Here is a 13,520-nt window from a genome sequence, read left to right as displayed (position 1 = left end):
TTCCCTATCAGCATATTTGCCTTTGCTGATGATGTCATCCACCTAGAAGTATGCCTCTGGGAGTGTGCTGATGCTGAAACTCAGTAGCTGATCTGTTACTGCATAATGCTGTAGTGTGGTAGGCTAGACAGGTAGGTGCTCGATTCCAAGGCATGGCAGGTGTGTGTGTTTGTCAGTTATATCCTATGTGTTGGTATCTGTGGGTGGCTAGCTGCGGGATGTGTTCAGTGTGTTTTGTTGCTGACCTATATAGTGTCCACAGCCCGCATATTCTGCCAAGACACTGGGTTGTCAACACATATATTCGCCAATAGGTCTGGTGAGTAAATGTCAGCAGCCCTACTCTTACCCTTAATACAGTCTGACCAGTGTGACGCAACAGAACACACATGCCTTGATAGTAACAACACTACATGATGCAGGTGGCACATGTAGTTTCCTTTTCATGCCTGTCTAATACTTTGCTGTCATGTGGTCTGCTGTTGTGATATAAATGCAATATCTACATATGTGTGTACATGTATATGTGTGTATGTATATCTATGTATATATGTGTACAAATAATATATATATATATATATGATATATGTAGATATAGAGAGATAGACATAGATATAAACATATATGTCTGGGGACATCAGCACTATTGAATGTTTGTGCCGGATGATCTGAACGTGATAACCTCGGATGTATGTATATCTGCCATGGCGTAGTGGTAATGCACATCGTCTGTTGTGTGCAGGGTCCCGGGTTGTAGTCATGTAGACACCAGTTATTTTGTTGCTGGGAAGACCATGGGACATCGAATATGGTGATAGTAAGGCACTTGTTACCAGTTGTGTACGGATCTGAGCGATACTAAGCAGTGGTTATTAATTTGGAGGTTCGGTATGGGTCATATAACTATTCATTAGAAGACTATACTATGCAGATGAGGTTGACAATAGTGTATCCCATTTATCCCCAGGTTGTGATGCAGATATCTGGAGTGTATGTGTGTTGTTAGCCGGGTGCAAGGCTCGAATATAGTTGACAGCATGGGAGGGGGGGTCAGGCATACTGTACGTACATAGGTTCATAGGTTCATAGGTTAGTACTAGGCTAACTGCCCTTGCGAGCCATTTTAAGCCTAGCCAATTATCTCCTGTGAGATTCAAACCCTGTACCTTGTGTTTGCAAGGCAAACATCTTAACCTTTAGGCCATCCTCCCAACCCCACATTTTAGAACTGTGCCTCGGGAGTGCTCCTGCCTTAGCACGCCTAAGCTAGGGGTGTGTCTATACCTGCCTGGTGACATTGGAAAGGACAACAGCAGTGGTGGGGTAGTCAGGGTGTTCAGGCTGCACAAACAGGTGATGATCAGCACAATCAGCAGATGACATGGCCAGCCCGCACCTGAACAGTACGGTAATGTGAGCAAGCAGCATACACACAGGTTTCGTCCGCACTCTACACCACCGGTGTATACCTGCGGGGACATTTCACAACACAGTCCAACCAAATGAGAAGGGCTGCAACAGGCAACATAGACCAACATGTGCAGGAGGCTGAGGGCAGTGAGGATGTGTATGCTGCCGAACATCCCTTACTGGGGTGACATAAGACTTTATAGACCCAGGGTGACTTACCAGGGGCTACATGAGCTGGGGATGGTGGAGTACTATGGGGTGGACAGAGACCTCCTACAGCAGCTTGTTGACCTGTGCCTGCCACACCTGACATATCAAACAGGCCGAGGGAAACCCATCACAGTGGATACCACGGTATGTGTTGGCCTGGGTATACTAGCCACAGGTACCTCACACAGCACAACTGGGGATATCATGGGGATCTCACAGGCATCTGCATCCAGAGTATTGCACCAGTTCACAGACGCCATGTCAACACATGCTAGTGAGCACGTACATGTCCTCAACACACGTGATTACTAGACCAGCGATATTTATCTCTTCAACCACATGGATGACTACCATGGGGTACTGGGTGCTATAGCCTGCACACACATACACATCAAAGCACCACCCGGTGAGCGGGGTAGAGCCTACAGTCACTGCAGGGGCATACCCTCCAACAGCTAGGCCATATGCGATGACCAGGGCATTAGATTGAATGTGTGTGCTGTCTGCCCTGGAAGCTATGATGATTCCGATATATGGCTTCTGACACAGCTGCACCACACCTTTGCCAATATGCACATCCCCTACAGTGTCCTACCACTGGTGTTGTGGCTGATGACACCCAGCAGCAATGCACACACACCTGAACACTCACACCATAATGAGGTGGATGCACAGGCACAGGCAAGACATGTACTTGACCATGTGTTTGGGATGCTCAGTTCACGGTTCTGGTATCCAGACACATCTGGTGGAGCCCTGCAGTGTTCACTAGCTACATGCACACAATTTGTTATGGTATTTGCTATGCTACACATTCTGATCCTGCAGTAACAGTTGCAGCAGGAACAGCATGGGGCAGGGCAGACGGCCCAACAGCACTGCCAAGGCCTGTATAGGCACAGTGTGACTTGGCGAAGGAACTACCTGAGCAGGGCCCAGTCGGCGAAAGGCCATGCACAGTATGACCTGCCCTTGGCAAAGAGGCAAGACATGGCATAGGCACTGACACAGTAGGTACCCACGAATGTCCCCTCTCTGACCTGCACACAGTACAATGGATGCCAAACATGACACTACCTGTGCTCGGCCATGTATAGGAGGTGCACTGTGTGCATCCAACATAGGCAGCCCTCCAGCACTGTCCTCAGGTCCAGAACACTCCCAGGGTACATCTATCGACCTAAAAATTGGCAGTTGTATTTACCCATTGCTATGGTATGTATGTGAGTATACAAGAGACTTTGGTGGCCGACTGTTAGGGCAGCAGTCAGTACACGTCCATAGTGGCACCATGACATCTGTAGCACATATGGGGGTCACAATGGTAGCCAGTAGTACAAAGGGTGTCCCAACCCACTGCAGATTATGGGCTGAACATCATGTGTGTCCGTACAGCCCACACACGTTCCATGCAGCTGGACAGGTGTGGACCAATACAGACAAATGATATACAATGGCCTATGGATATGCCCAGTGAATGACCACAACTCCCAAAGACACACACAGACTACAGCAGGCCAGGCAGTTTGATGTAGGTTGTGAAAGCTAGGACGTCCAACACCACTGTGCTGGTATTTAACGCTGGGATCTGACGTACACTGGTATCCCTCCAACCGGCAATTTAGGTAGGTCCACACACTGACATGGAGTACCTGGCATACCAGTACAGTAGCGGCAGATGTGTACAACTGTCAGCTGTGCCCCCCGTCCAACCTACACATGTGAGAGTCATGTGCGCCACCCACGGTGCTGTGTAGGACTGTGGATGCGGTTGGATGTCCCCCCACACTATGCAGATATGTAGCAACTGTCAATGCCACATGACCATTAGCTACCCTGCAGACACAGCATGACACCTGTCTGTGTAGAACGGAGGGGTCGGCAACACAGTACTGACTATCTGGACATGTGACACATGCGATACAGTTGTCCATACTTGGCATGCTCACACACATGACAGTATGACGGTAATGTCAGTCAACAACATGCGTAACAGTCATACTGGGCATGCTCACACACTGAAACACAGGATGGCCAGGCATGCATACACCAGTGGTCCGGACATATCTGCCAGTACATTGCTATACTACTGGATGACTGCGCTGCATGGTGTGTGTGTGGCCTATTGTCTGTAGATATGCCATGGTCTACTGTTAATTCACATGAGCTATTTGCGCAGGGTACTGCTACCCACACGTGAATAGGATGGTTCTTTGTTTGAGGACAGACTGACGCCTTTGGATACGGACTGGGTAAGGCACATTCCAGCAGGTGGGAGCAGTTGTGCATGGGTTTGCACAGTGTTAAGCACTGCTGATCTCTGGTTACAGCACCTTTTACCCATTTAGACTCCACATTTCTTTGACAGTGCACTACTGGCATACCGGTAGACAAACACGCTTACAGCCGCTCGCTCACCAACATTTCTGCTTACATTTGTCACTCACGCTGGGTGTGTGCGATCCCTTGTGATGCGTATAACATTGTACTACATGACTACAGTATCGGGTATGTCTAACCATTTGGCAACAGCAGCCGTTCGACTGTACGGACTCTGCGGCCTGTCCAGTGACGTAATCATATTATATGCGTGTTCCTCATATGATCTGCTCCCATCTGCCTGATACATGGGAACCGATACTCTGCAATGTTGACATGTGAATATGATTTTGTTAACGCAGCTGTCCAGTGAGTCATGCTACCGCATACCTACTGTACGTTTTCCACCTTTCAGATTGCACGACGGGAGACTGTAGGAATAACACCTTTCCCACTTTGCATGGGACAGTCCCTCATTAGGCATATGTCATGTGATGATACTCTAGCCATTGCAACTGTCCTGATTAGGGGACATTCTCATATTCTATGTGTCTGTAGTGGTTGCTTGTTACAGGTCTTGTATACCTGACACGTCGATATGTTATATGTAGTAGCATAAGCAACTTTACAGCTGCTAGACTATGCTTTGATTTGTGCTGATATGTATATTGCTGTACTATGCATGGCTATAGGTATGTTCTGCCCTGGTACGTCTGACATTTCTACAGAGCAGGTCCCACTTTGGCCATTCAGAATGGTGGCGGCCCTATAGATCCTATATGTAGAGCTATCACATGTGTCAAGGCAACACATACCCACAGCCAGTTGTCAACTGACTACTTCCACGGTTTGCATACATTCAGGTTATTCTTGTAGCATTATAATTGCTAATACTGCTTCCTATTACATGTAGCTGTTTCTGATACAACAAATTAATTTCTGACACCACTACACACAATATATGGCCTCCTTTCCCGAACTCACAGGCCATGTGCCATAACATTCATTTTGCAGGACACAACTGCCCAGACAGGTGTGTCACTCAAAGGCGTATGGGTGTGGAACCTCATCTATTATGCTATCATCTACCTAAGGTGGTCTTCAAATTATGCACTTTCCATCACTAGCTGACCTCACATACCAATGGGGGAGAATGAACACTGTATCAGGAACACTGCATGACACCATGTGGGACACATTTAGAAGATTGGTTCTATTAACCAGACACATTGACAGTCACAGAGCATATGTATTCATTCACGTTTGTCGAGGTACATGCCGTTTATGACTCATACATGTTGTCATCTGTCATTACCTTTATTCCGCCACCTGTCCACCTAATATCACTAGTTCTGTAAGTGTTTAGTTGGACTTTGTTACATTCTGATTCATAACTATGGATGTCCATGCTAATTGGGTACATAGCTCTGATTTGGTCTCTATGTATTCCCACGATGGTTTACAGACTATCTGGAAGATGTGCTCTTCAGGTTTGGGACGTAAAGGCGTAGATAGGAATATTAATGATTTCCACTGGGCGGGCCTACTACATCTCTGCCAACCAGCATCTGCACACTTAAGCCCATTATTGCATACCCATGGTCCACCTACCTGGCACCCCTCTACAGCACTCATGACATATACTTACTGTGAGCGTAGCTGGGTTATGAGCACACCCCTACACATTACCCACTCTCCCCGTCTCAGGACACATGTCGTACATTTTGTCAACCCATGTATTATCACACTTGCACAACCTACTGTTCAATGTACACCTACATCCTGCTCGCATCAATGACAACAGGTTGACACACACACTGAATTTTTCGGGTCCCGCAAGGGACACCGTTATCCATGTTTAAAATGTAGACCTTGCAGATCTCTCCCACTGCTACTTTCCTGCTGGTGTTTTGGACAGCAGCAGTGTATTAATCGTTATTGCCTGTCTGTATGTCTGACCAGCAGCAGTGTATTAATCTTTATTGCCTGTCTGTATGTCTGACCGGCCTAGCTGGGCGGTGTGGGGGGTACAACGTTTATTTATTGGACCTCCCAGTCACATATGCCCAGGCTGTATATATGTTACCCCTAATTGCTGTAAAGTAACCTAGTTATGTACATGTGTATATCTACAATAACATATATATTTGTTTTGTGTGTATGTGTATATATCAATACCTGTTGTTTGTGTATATATATATCTATCTATATATATATATATCTGTAGTATATCTTTGTGTGTATGTATATATATATATATATATATATATATATATATATATATATATATATATATATATATATATATCTGTATAAATGTATATGTGTATATAAATATATATATATATATATATATATATATATACGTTTTTATCTATATATACATCTGTGTGTCCGTTAACCTATACATTTCCTGGACATAGACACTTACACATGCATATTGGGTTTTATCTCTGCTTCAACAGCATACTATTGCCTTAGTCATTATGACACCGACACTTCACTCCGGTGAACTTGTGATCAGTATACTGCACGTTATACAGCGGACAGATGTCACACGTTTTTCATGTCTGGGGTGCCGCTGATAAGTGTGATGTCATGCAGTGTCATTCGACCTATTACTCGTATGCGCAGCCTATTATTCCTGCTACTGTGTTTGTTTCTGTGCACATTCATATTATTAATGTTAATAGAATGAGTGTTTGTGTTACTGAGATTGTACTTCAGCATATTGATGTCTGCATGTAGTTGTGTCTTTCTGCCTTTCCCAGTTTGGAGTTGTCACAGCAGAACTCAGTTCCGCTCATGGGTGGCGTTTAGATTTTACGTGCCGGGCTGCCAGCCCTGACGCACAATGTCTGACAACGATATGCCCATTCACACATGTCTCCACGCAGACGACGCTCGATCTGGGAATTGCACCTACGTACTAGCTGACCTCCACGGGCCGCTCCATTGCAACCGGCGCAACATATCCTAGCACTCCTGTGTCCATAATCGCATATCCATAGTTTCTCCAGCACACCCGTGTTGAGTTTCCATGCATAACAGCCATTATACACCTGATATCGCAGCCATGACACACCTTTACACATTGCCCTCTCCAGAGCATTGGGGCCCTACACACATTTTGTATCACCTCCTGTATTCACAGACTCACCATCCATTCTTATTTGACCATACGTGCCTTTCCTGGTGTTATGGATTACGAACGATTTGTGGGTTACAAGTGTAGGTGGTCGCAACATGTACTACATTCCGTCTGTGTATAATGTTGATGTAGCACTTCAACAATGTTATGGCCACTAGTATAACCCTGCCTCTGGTGTGAATAGTGGTGCTCTACTCACACTTGTGCAGCTTTATCTGACATACGCTGCGAGCACTTTATAAAACCTTATTTGCTCTAGATTCCCTTCACAACCCTTATGTTTGCTTTCATCTTTCAGCGTTCATTTTATATATATATATATATATATATATATATATATATATATATATATATATATATATATATGTATATATATATATATATATATATATATATATATATATATATATGTATATATATAGATTACATATATCGATATATAATTGCATATTTCTGTTATGTCTGAGGATATTTATCTATACACACGTCTATCTATCTATCTATATATATATATATATATATATATATATATATATATATATATATATCTATATATATAAAAGTTACAGCTGTACAAGACAACATACATTTGCTATGCTACAAGCTGCGTACACCCGCGCAGGCACACTTGCATCTACGTATAGTGAGTTACATATGTTTACTACCACTTCTTTGGGATTACATGCGCCTTATTCCTTATGAAAGTACCACTTTGATTGATGGAATCTGGTTAACGGCCCCATGCAAGACACGCAGTCACCTTTACATGTATAAATGCCGGCTTTACAGCACAGAGGCATTCATTACACAATTAATATGTGCTACAGTCGTACTTGAACCAGGAATGCCTTTATGTTAGGCGGATGCTCTAACCACTACACTATTGTTGTTCTGCCTCATTTATATGTATACCCATGGTTCATAGCTACTCTGACATATGCCTCACTACTTCACTTACACAGCAGGCATCCATTCTCCTGCTGGGAAAACCGCAGTACTGCACTTCCGAAATTCCCTGTTTCCTACTGCTCTAGACCCGTGCTGCATGTCTACTCACTCCAAGGATATTCAGAACTCCTACGCTTATAGTCCTCACACATACGCGTCTTTGATTGTCAGAGTGTTCATGTGCTGGTCCGGGTTTAGGCTTGTCCGACTGGTGACTAGAACTGCCCTGGCGCTGTTCAAATATCAGACATAGCACATGGACAGATTTAGTCCAGATTTTAATATTCTACCTGTGTTTACAGACGCAGGTGTTTGGGCGCCTCTGACCACAGTATTAGGTCGGTGCGACATAATATAGGGCGGGGAGTGGTTCCACTACATAATACAGGAGGGGGTTCCACGTGTTTCCCTTCACATTTGACTATTTCATTCATTTATAGATACAATGAATATTATTCTGGACATCAGTTATAAATTCACTACAGGTATGCAATAGTCCTGTCAACAGATGTGACAGTTGGTGTACATATGTGTACGGACCTCTGTGATACTCGGGGACTAGTTTATACAGTGACAGGGACAAGGCTATGACAAATCAGGGACAATCACGGACACTTGGAATCTGTTGACAGATTCGTATTACTACTAATTTTCTGCAGTTAAATGCGTCTATTACTCTTCATTGTTGTAAGTAGTCATTCTCATTCAACACCTTTCCTCCAAAGGTCACTGGCTTTGTGAGTGATTAAGAGGCTGGCCAGTTATTGTGCGAATGCTCTGACCATTGGTAGGGTTGACACATTGTCATATGTACAGGTTGGGATATATTCTGGGGACACCAGATTGTTTAGGCCAACACATACACACGGTCAGTGCAGGTTTAGAACATTCATTAGTTTCCTATCTGTGAGCCTATACCTTTAGCACTTTCATTGTTAGTCTGTTTCTTGTATGAATTATGTATTTTCTATCCTGACGTGACCACTTTAGGCAACTGTTACATGCAGTATGGTACATAGTTATTTCCTACAATCACAGGACATTTGGCATTGTATCATTGTTGGTCAGGACACACCTACCCACACAGCAGATCAGGGGGTATCCTGTTTATGTCAGTGCCTTCATCACCCTATTTCCATGTGCCACTATGCGAATGTGTGCAATATATTCTCTCGATTATTCGTGTCGGGACACATAAGTCACGGGCAGGTGTTTGATCCTGGGTAGTAGGTTCTGCATGACCATCTAGGGCTGGACAGTCTCGTGCACCACTACTGCACATTCCAACTTGTGTCCAGATGTCTACAGGACTGGACATTGTGTCTTGATACCCATTCTAATGTTTACACAGGTTACTTATCCCATGAGGGATATCCAAAAATTTAACAAGACCGATACCGACCATTCTTCTGGCATTACGAAAATGTGCTGGGGGTTTTACATGTAAGGGATACATAGTTTGTAATCCTGAAACTGCCTAGGGTGACACTGCCTACTACATATGAGTAGTGGTCACTATGTGTAGATGTGACTGCGCCAAACTAGTACGCCAAGTATGGCTGGATTTGGTGGATGTTCAGGTATGAGGGCGGGTTGTGTGCTGTGGAGGGGATGCTGGGTATTCCATTATGCATCCAGGTGTGGTGCATTTAATTTGGCCAGTTCCATCAGGACCAATCTGTGGGTATGTGCCAGTGACATTTCTGTACATTTGTAGCGCACATTTTAGTATTCATATGTTTGTGGGATTGTGTTCTACAGTATGGCCTGTCTGGTTGTATTGCAGATGTGTATACATGTTCTTTGTGTTTCTTTCTGCTTCACCCGCTGCTCCCTCATACACCTCCAGTTCACCTATTCTGCATACGACACAGTTTCGCCTTTGAGGATTATACTATTACCCATCCCCCCACGCACATATTCCTGACACTCCATCCATCACTGCTTTGGTTGATGGCCCATGACATGGTCAAGGTAACACATTGCATACACTACATATGTCAGGTACCTGTATGGTTGTGTGGACTACCCTGGCATGTTTCACCTTCCACATGCTATACATCACGCACATAGGTACACGCCCATACTTAACTTTCATGACATGGTTGGTACACCCAGGTAATACCCGTTTAACTGTGACACATCCTGACAAGTACGGCTTGGACCACAGATGTGCGGATTTTGGCCGACTGTTCTGATCATTGGTAGGATGCCACCTTTTCCTATGTCCAGGATGGGATATATTCCGGACACATATCCGATTGTACTGGACAACACATACCACAGTCAACGCCACTGATAATACTGTTCCTGTAAGCCTACATGTTGCCTTATTGTTGTAGCAGTTTATATGCTCCTTCTGTTTTGTTTACATGCTTATTCTACTTCCTGTCACATATGGTATGTTAAATACGGACATACCTATTGTATGTGACTATTACATACGTTGTGGGATATAATTCTGTCATACGGTCGCTAGATATTTACATTTATCGTGGATTTGTTATGGGCACATCTGCCCAGCTGTGTACTCTCCCTCACAATATGGGTCAGCTGGTGACCCTGACCATTGGGCTGGACGTAACTATTGGCGGCGTGCTAACATGATGCATTTCACTTCCACTTGGTATAACTATCTACACTACGTTGGATTACGGGCACACAATTTTCAATGTCATTTGTTCGAGGGATAGGGACCCATTATTCCCTACCATGCATTTGTGTTTGCTTCTTCATTTTGTGTTCGCAGGAACTGTCTTGCATGCTTTGCATATGTTTCAGTATCCATGGACACTGACATATGTGATTACTATTGCTTGCAAATTGTTATATGCAAGCATTTTAGGTTGCACGTCGACAGCTGACATTTCCACGCCTCCATGCGGCACTTCGACACACCCTATGCACTCGCGTTCCTTTCCTATGCACGTGGCTGTGGCGGCAGTGCACCTTCATTAATATGCATTTGGCGCTACTGTGCCATCTTCACGCCACACGGTTGGCGCAAGCCTAACACCGGCCTTGCGCCGAGCTTTAAGAATCCCGGGGAATGTCTAAATCACTTACCTGTATGGCCTAAAAACACATACAGAGTGGCATAATAAACACTATATACAGATTAACACAATAAACTACAACATTTACATGTTTGATGATACACTAATCAATTTTATACATTTTCGATGTTATGAGTTTTAGATGTTTTGAATTTTCGATCTTATGGTCTCGCTGTTTTGAAATTAGATATTATGAGTTTTCGACATTTTGAAGTGAAACCATATACATATATATATATATATATATATATATATATATATATATATATATATATATACACACATATACATATACACAGAGTCAGTTGAATGCTTTAAAAATAGTCATGTTGTGTTTCTGTATGATATTTGAAAATCCTTTCAATAAAATGCTGTAATTTTTGCAGGACAAAGTATCTTGTCTTTCTCTTACTTCAATAACTAAGAAGGCTCATTTGTAGTTTTCTGCCACATTATGCATCTCATGGAACTGTTAAGAAGTTTGCTAAGGTTTTCCAACTTTTGGTACAACCTCCATTTGATCATGTCCTGTGGACATGGTGTGTCTTTCCTAACCTTCACTTTATTAATATGTATGCATAGCCTTTCCCTAAGAATAACATTATCATAGTCAGATGTATTAATCTGAACTGTAGAAACTTGTTTTTTGATTTTATTTTATTATAAACTGGCGACCCTCCCAACAAATTAAACTTTACTGCTGACATCGTAAATCACTCCAAGTAAAACTGTAAGCCAAGTTAGATGGCTTCTACACTGTTCCCCTCCTCTGCTAATCACCACAGGTGTGCACCATGGCTCCATCTTAGGTCCTCTTCTAGTCAACATTTTTACCAACAGTCTTTATAAATCCTGCCCCAACTCAACTCTCATCCAATATGCGGATAATTCTACAGTCATCACCTCCTCTGATTATTTCTCAGACTTGGTTTCCAAAACCCAGCAAACTTTCACAAATATTGAGACCTGGATAACCAATAACCACCTAATACTCAAGGCTAAGAAAGCTAAACTACTACTATTTCTGCCTAAATCACTCTCTCATAACACCTCAGCCTTCATTATCACCTTACTAGACAACACCACCATCAATGTTGAATCCCATACCAAGCTACTAGGGGTTATAATTGATGATAAACTAAAGTTCGACCTTCATATAAATGACTATATCAAAAATAACAAGAAAGGTGGTGGAGCAGCCCTACTTTTTTCATCTTCCTAATTTGCTACAGCTGAACTAACCCTGGCCCTACTAAAGATCAGTCACAACAAAAGCATTTGTATAGCTGCCCTATGTATCCCTCCAGATAATAATATTCCCATCCTTGAGGATATCCTTTTTGTTTCTCATCAAGTATACAAAATGAAACTATACTCCTGGTGATGTTAACATAAATTGGTCTGCTATAAACTCTCCCACAACCTCTCAGAATATAAACCTATATAATTTCACCCAACTAATCAATTCTCCAAATCGACCTGCCAAAGATACCACTTCTGGTAGCATTCTGGACTGGATACTTGTATCCCACCCCCATACGATATCTGGCAGTGGTACCTTACCTGACTCCCTTAGTGACCATCTCCCTGCCTTTGCACATCATGCACCTTCATCCCTTCATTTTCAGCACAATTATATGTCAGTCTGTTCACTGAAAAACTTCAATCCTCAAATCCTTTCCAACTCCTTAAAACACATTAACTGGAATCCTATAAAAACTCTTCCCTTGGACAATGCTGTTACTTACTTCAGTACTGCATTTATTAACTTACTCAACAGTCTTGCTCCCCTCAGATCTAAAAGGGTGAAAAGCAAAACTACCCCTTGGCTAACCAAAGATACTATTTCCCTCATGCATCTCCGAGATAAATCATGGAAACATTACCAAAAATATAAAACTCCTAGCTCCCTGACCGAGTGCAAACAGCTTCGTAATAGAGTAAAAAACACATCTCCACAGATCGAAAATCCTCTTACTCAGTATTACAAAACAATCATGAATCCAACCCCAAAACATTCTGGAACAGTATCTCTGCTGTCCTCCATCCTGAAAACAGAGAAAATCCTTGCTCAGATCCTACTCTTTTGATCTCTCCTCAGCTACCCAATTCAACTCTTTCATTATAGACTCTATAGCCAAACTCACCACATCTTTCCCTAATAATGCATCAGGCCAGACCCCATCCCCCTCCACTAACTCCACCCTCTCCAACTCCAACACAACCCAATACCCCTATTTCTCTACTAAACCTATTCCTACTTCTACCACAAAAAACTTCTGCAAAAATTGAAACCATGCTCAAATGCCCCAGATGAACTTCCATCTAACTTTCTTAAGCTAGTTGCTGATGGCATAGCTTTTCCCATCTCCATCCTGATAAACCATTCCTTCCAAGAATCTTATGTACCCCTCCTCTGGAAAAAA

The sequence above is a fragment of the Protopterus annectens genome, chromosome 5.part0 (genome assembly GCF_019279795.1).
Source record: "Protopterus annectens isolate FY-2018-M chromosome 5.part0, PAN1.0, whole genome shotgun sequence".
NCBI classification, from domain to species: Eukaryota; Metazoa; Chordata; order Ceratodontiformes; family Protopteridae; genus Protopterus; species Protopterus annectens.
The sequence above is the reverse complement of the archived record's forward strand: the minus strand, read 5'-3'. Positions refer to the sequence as shown.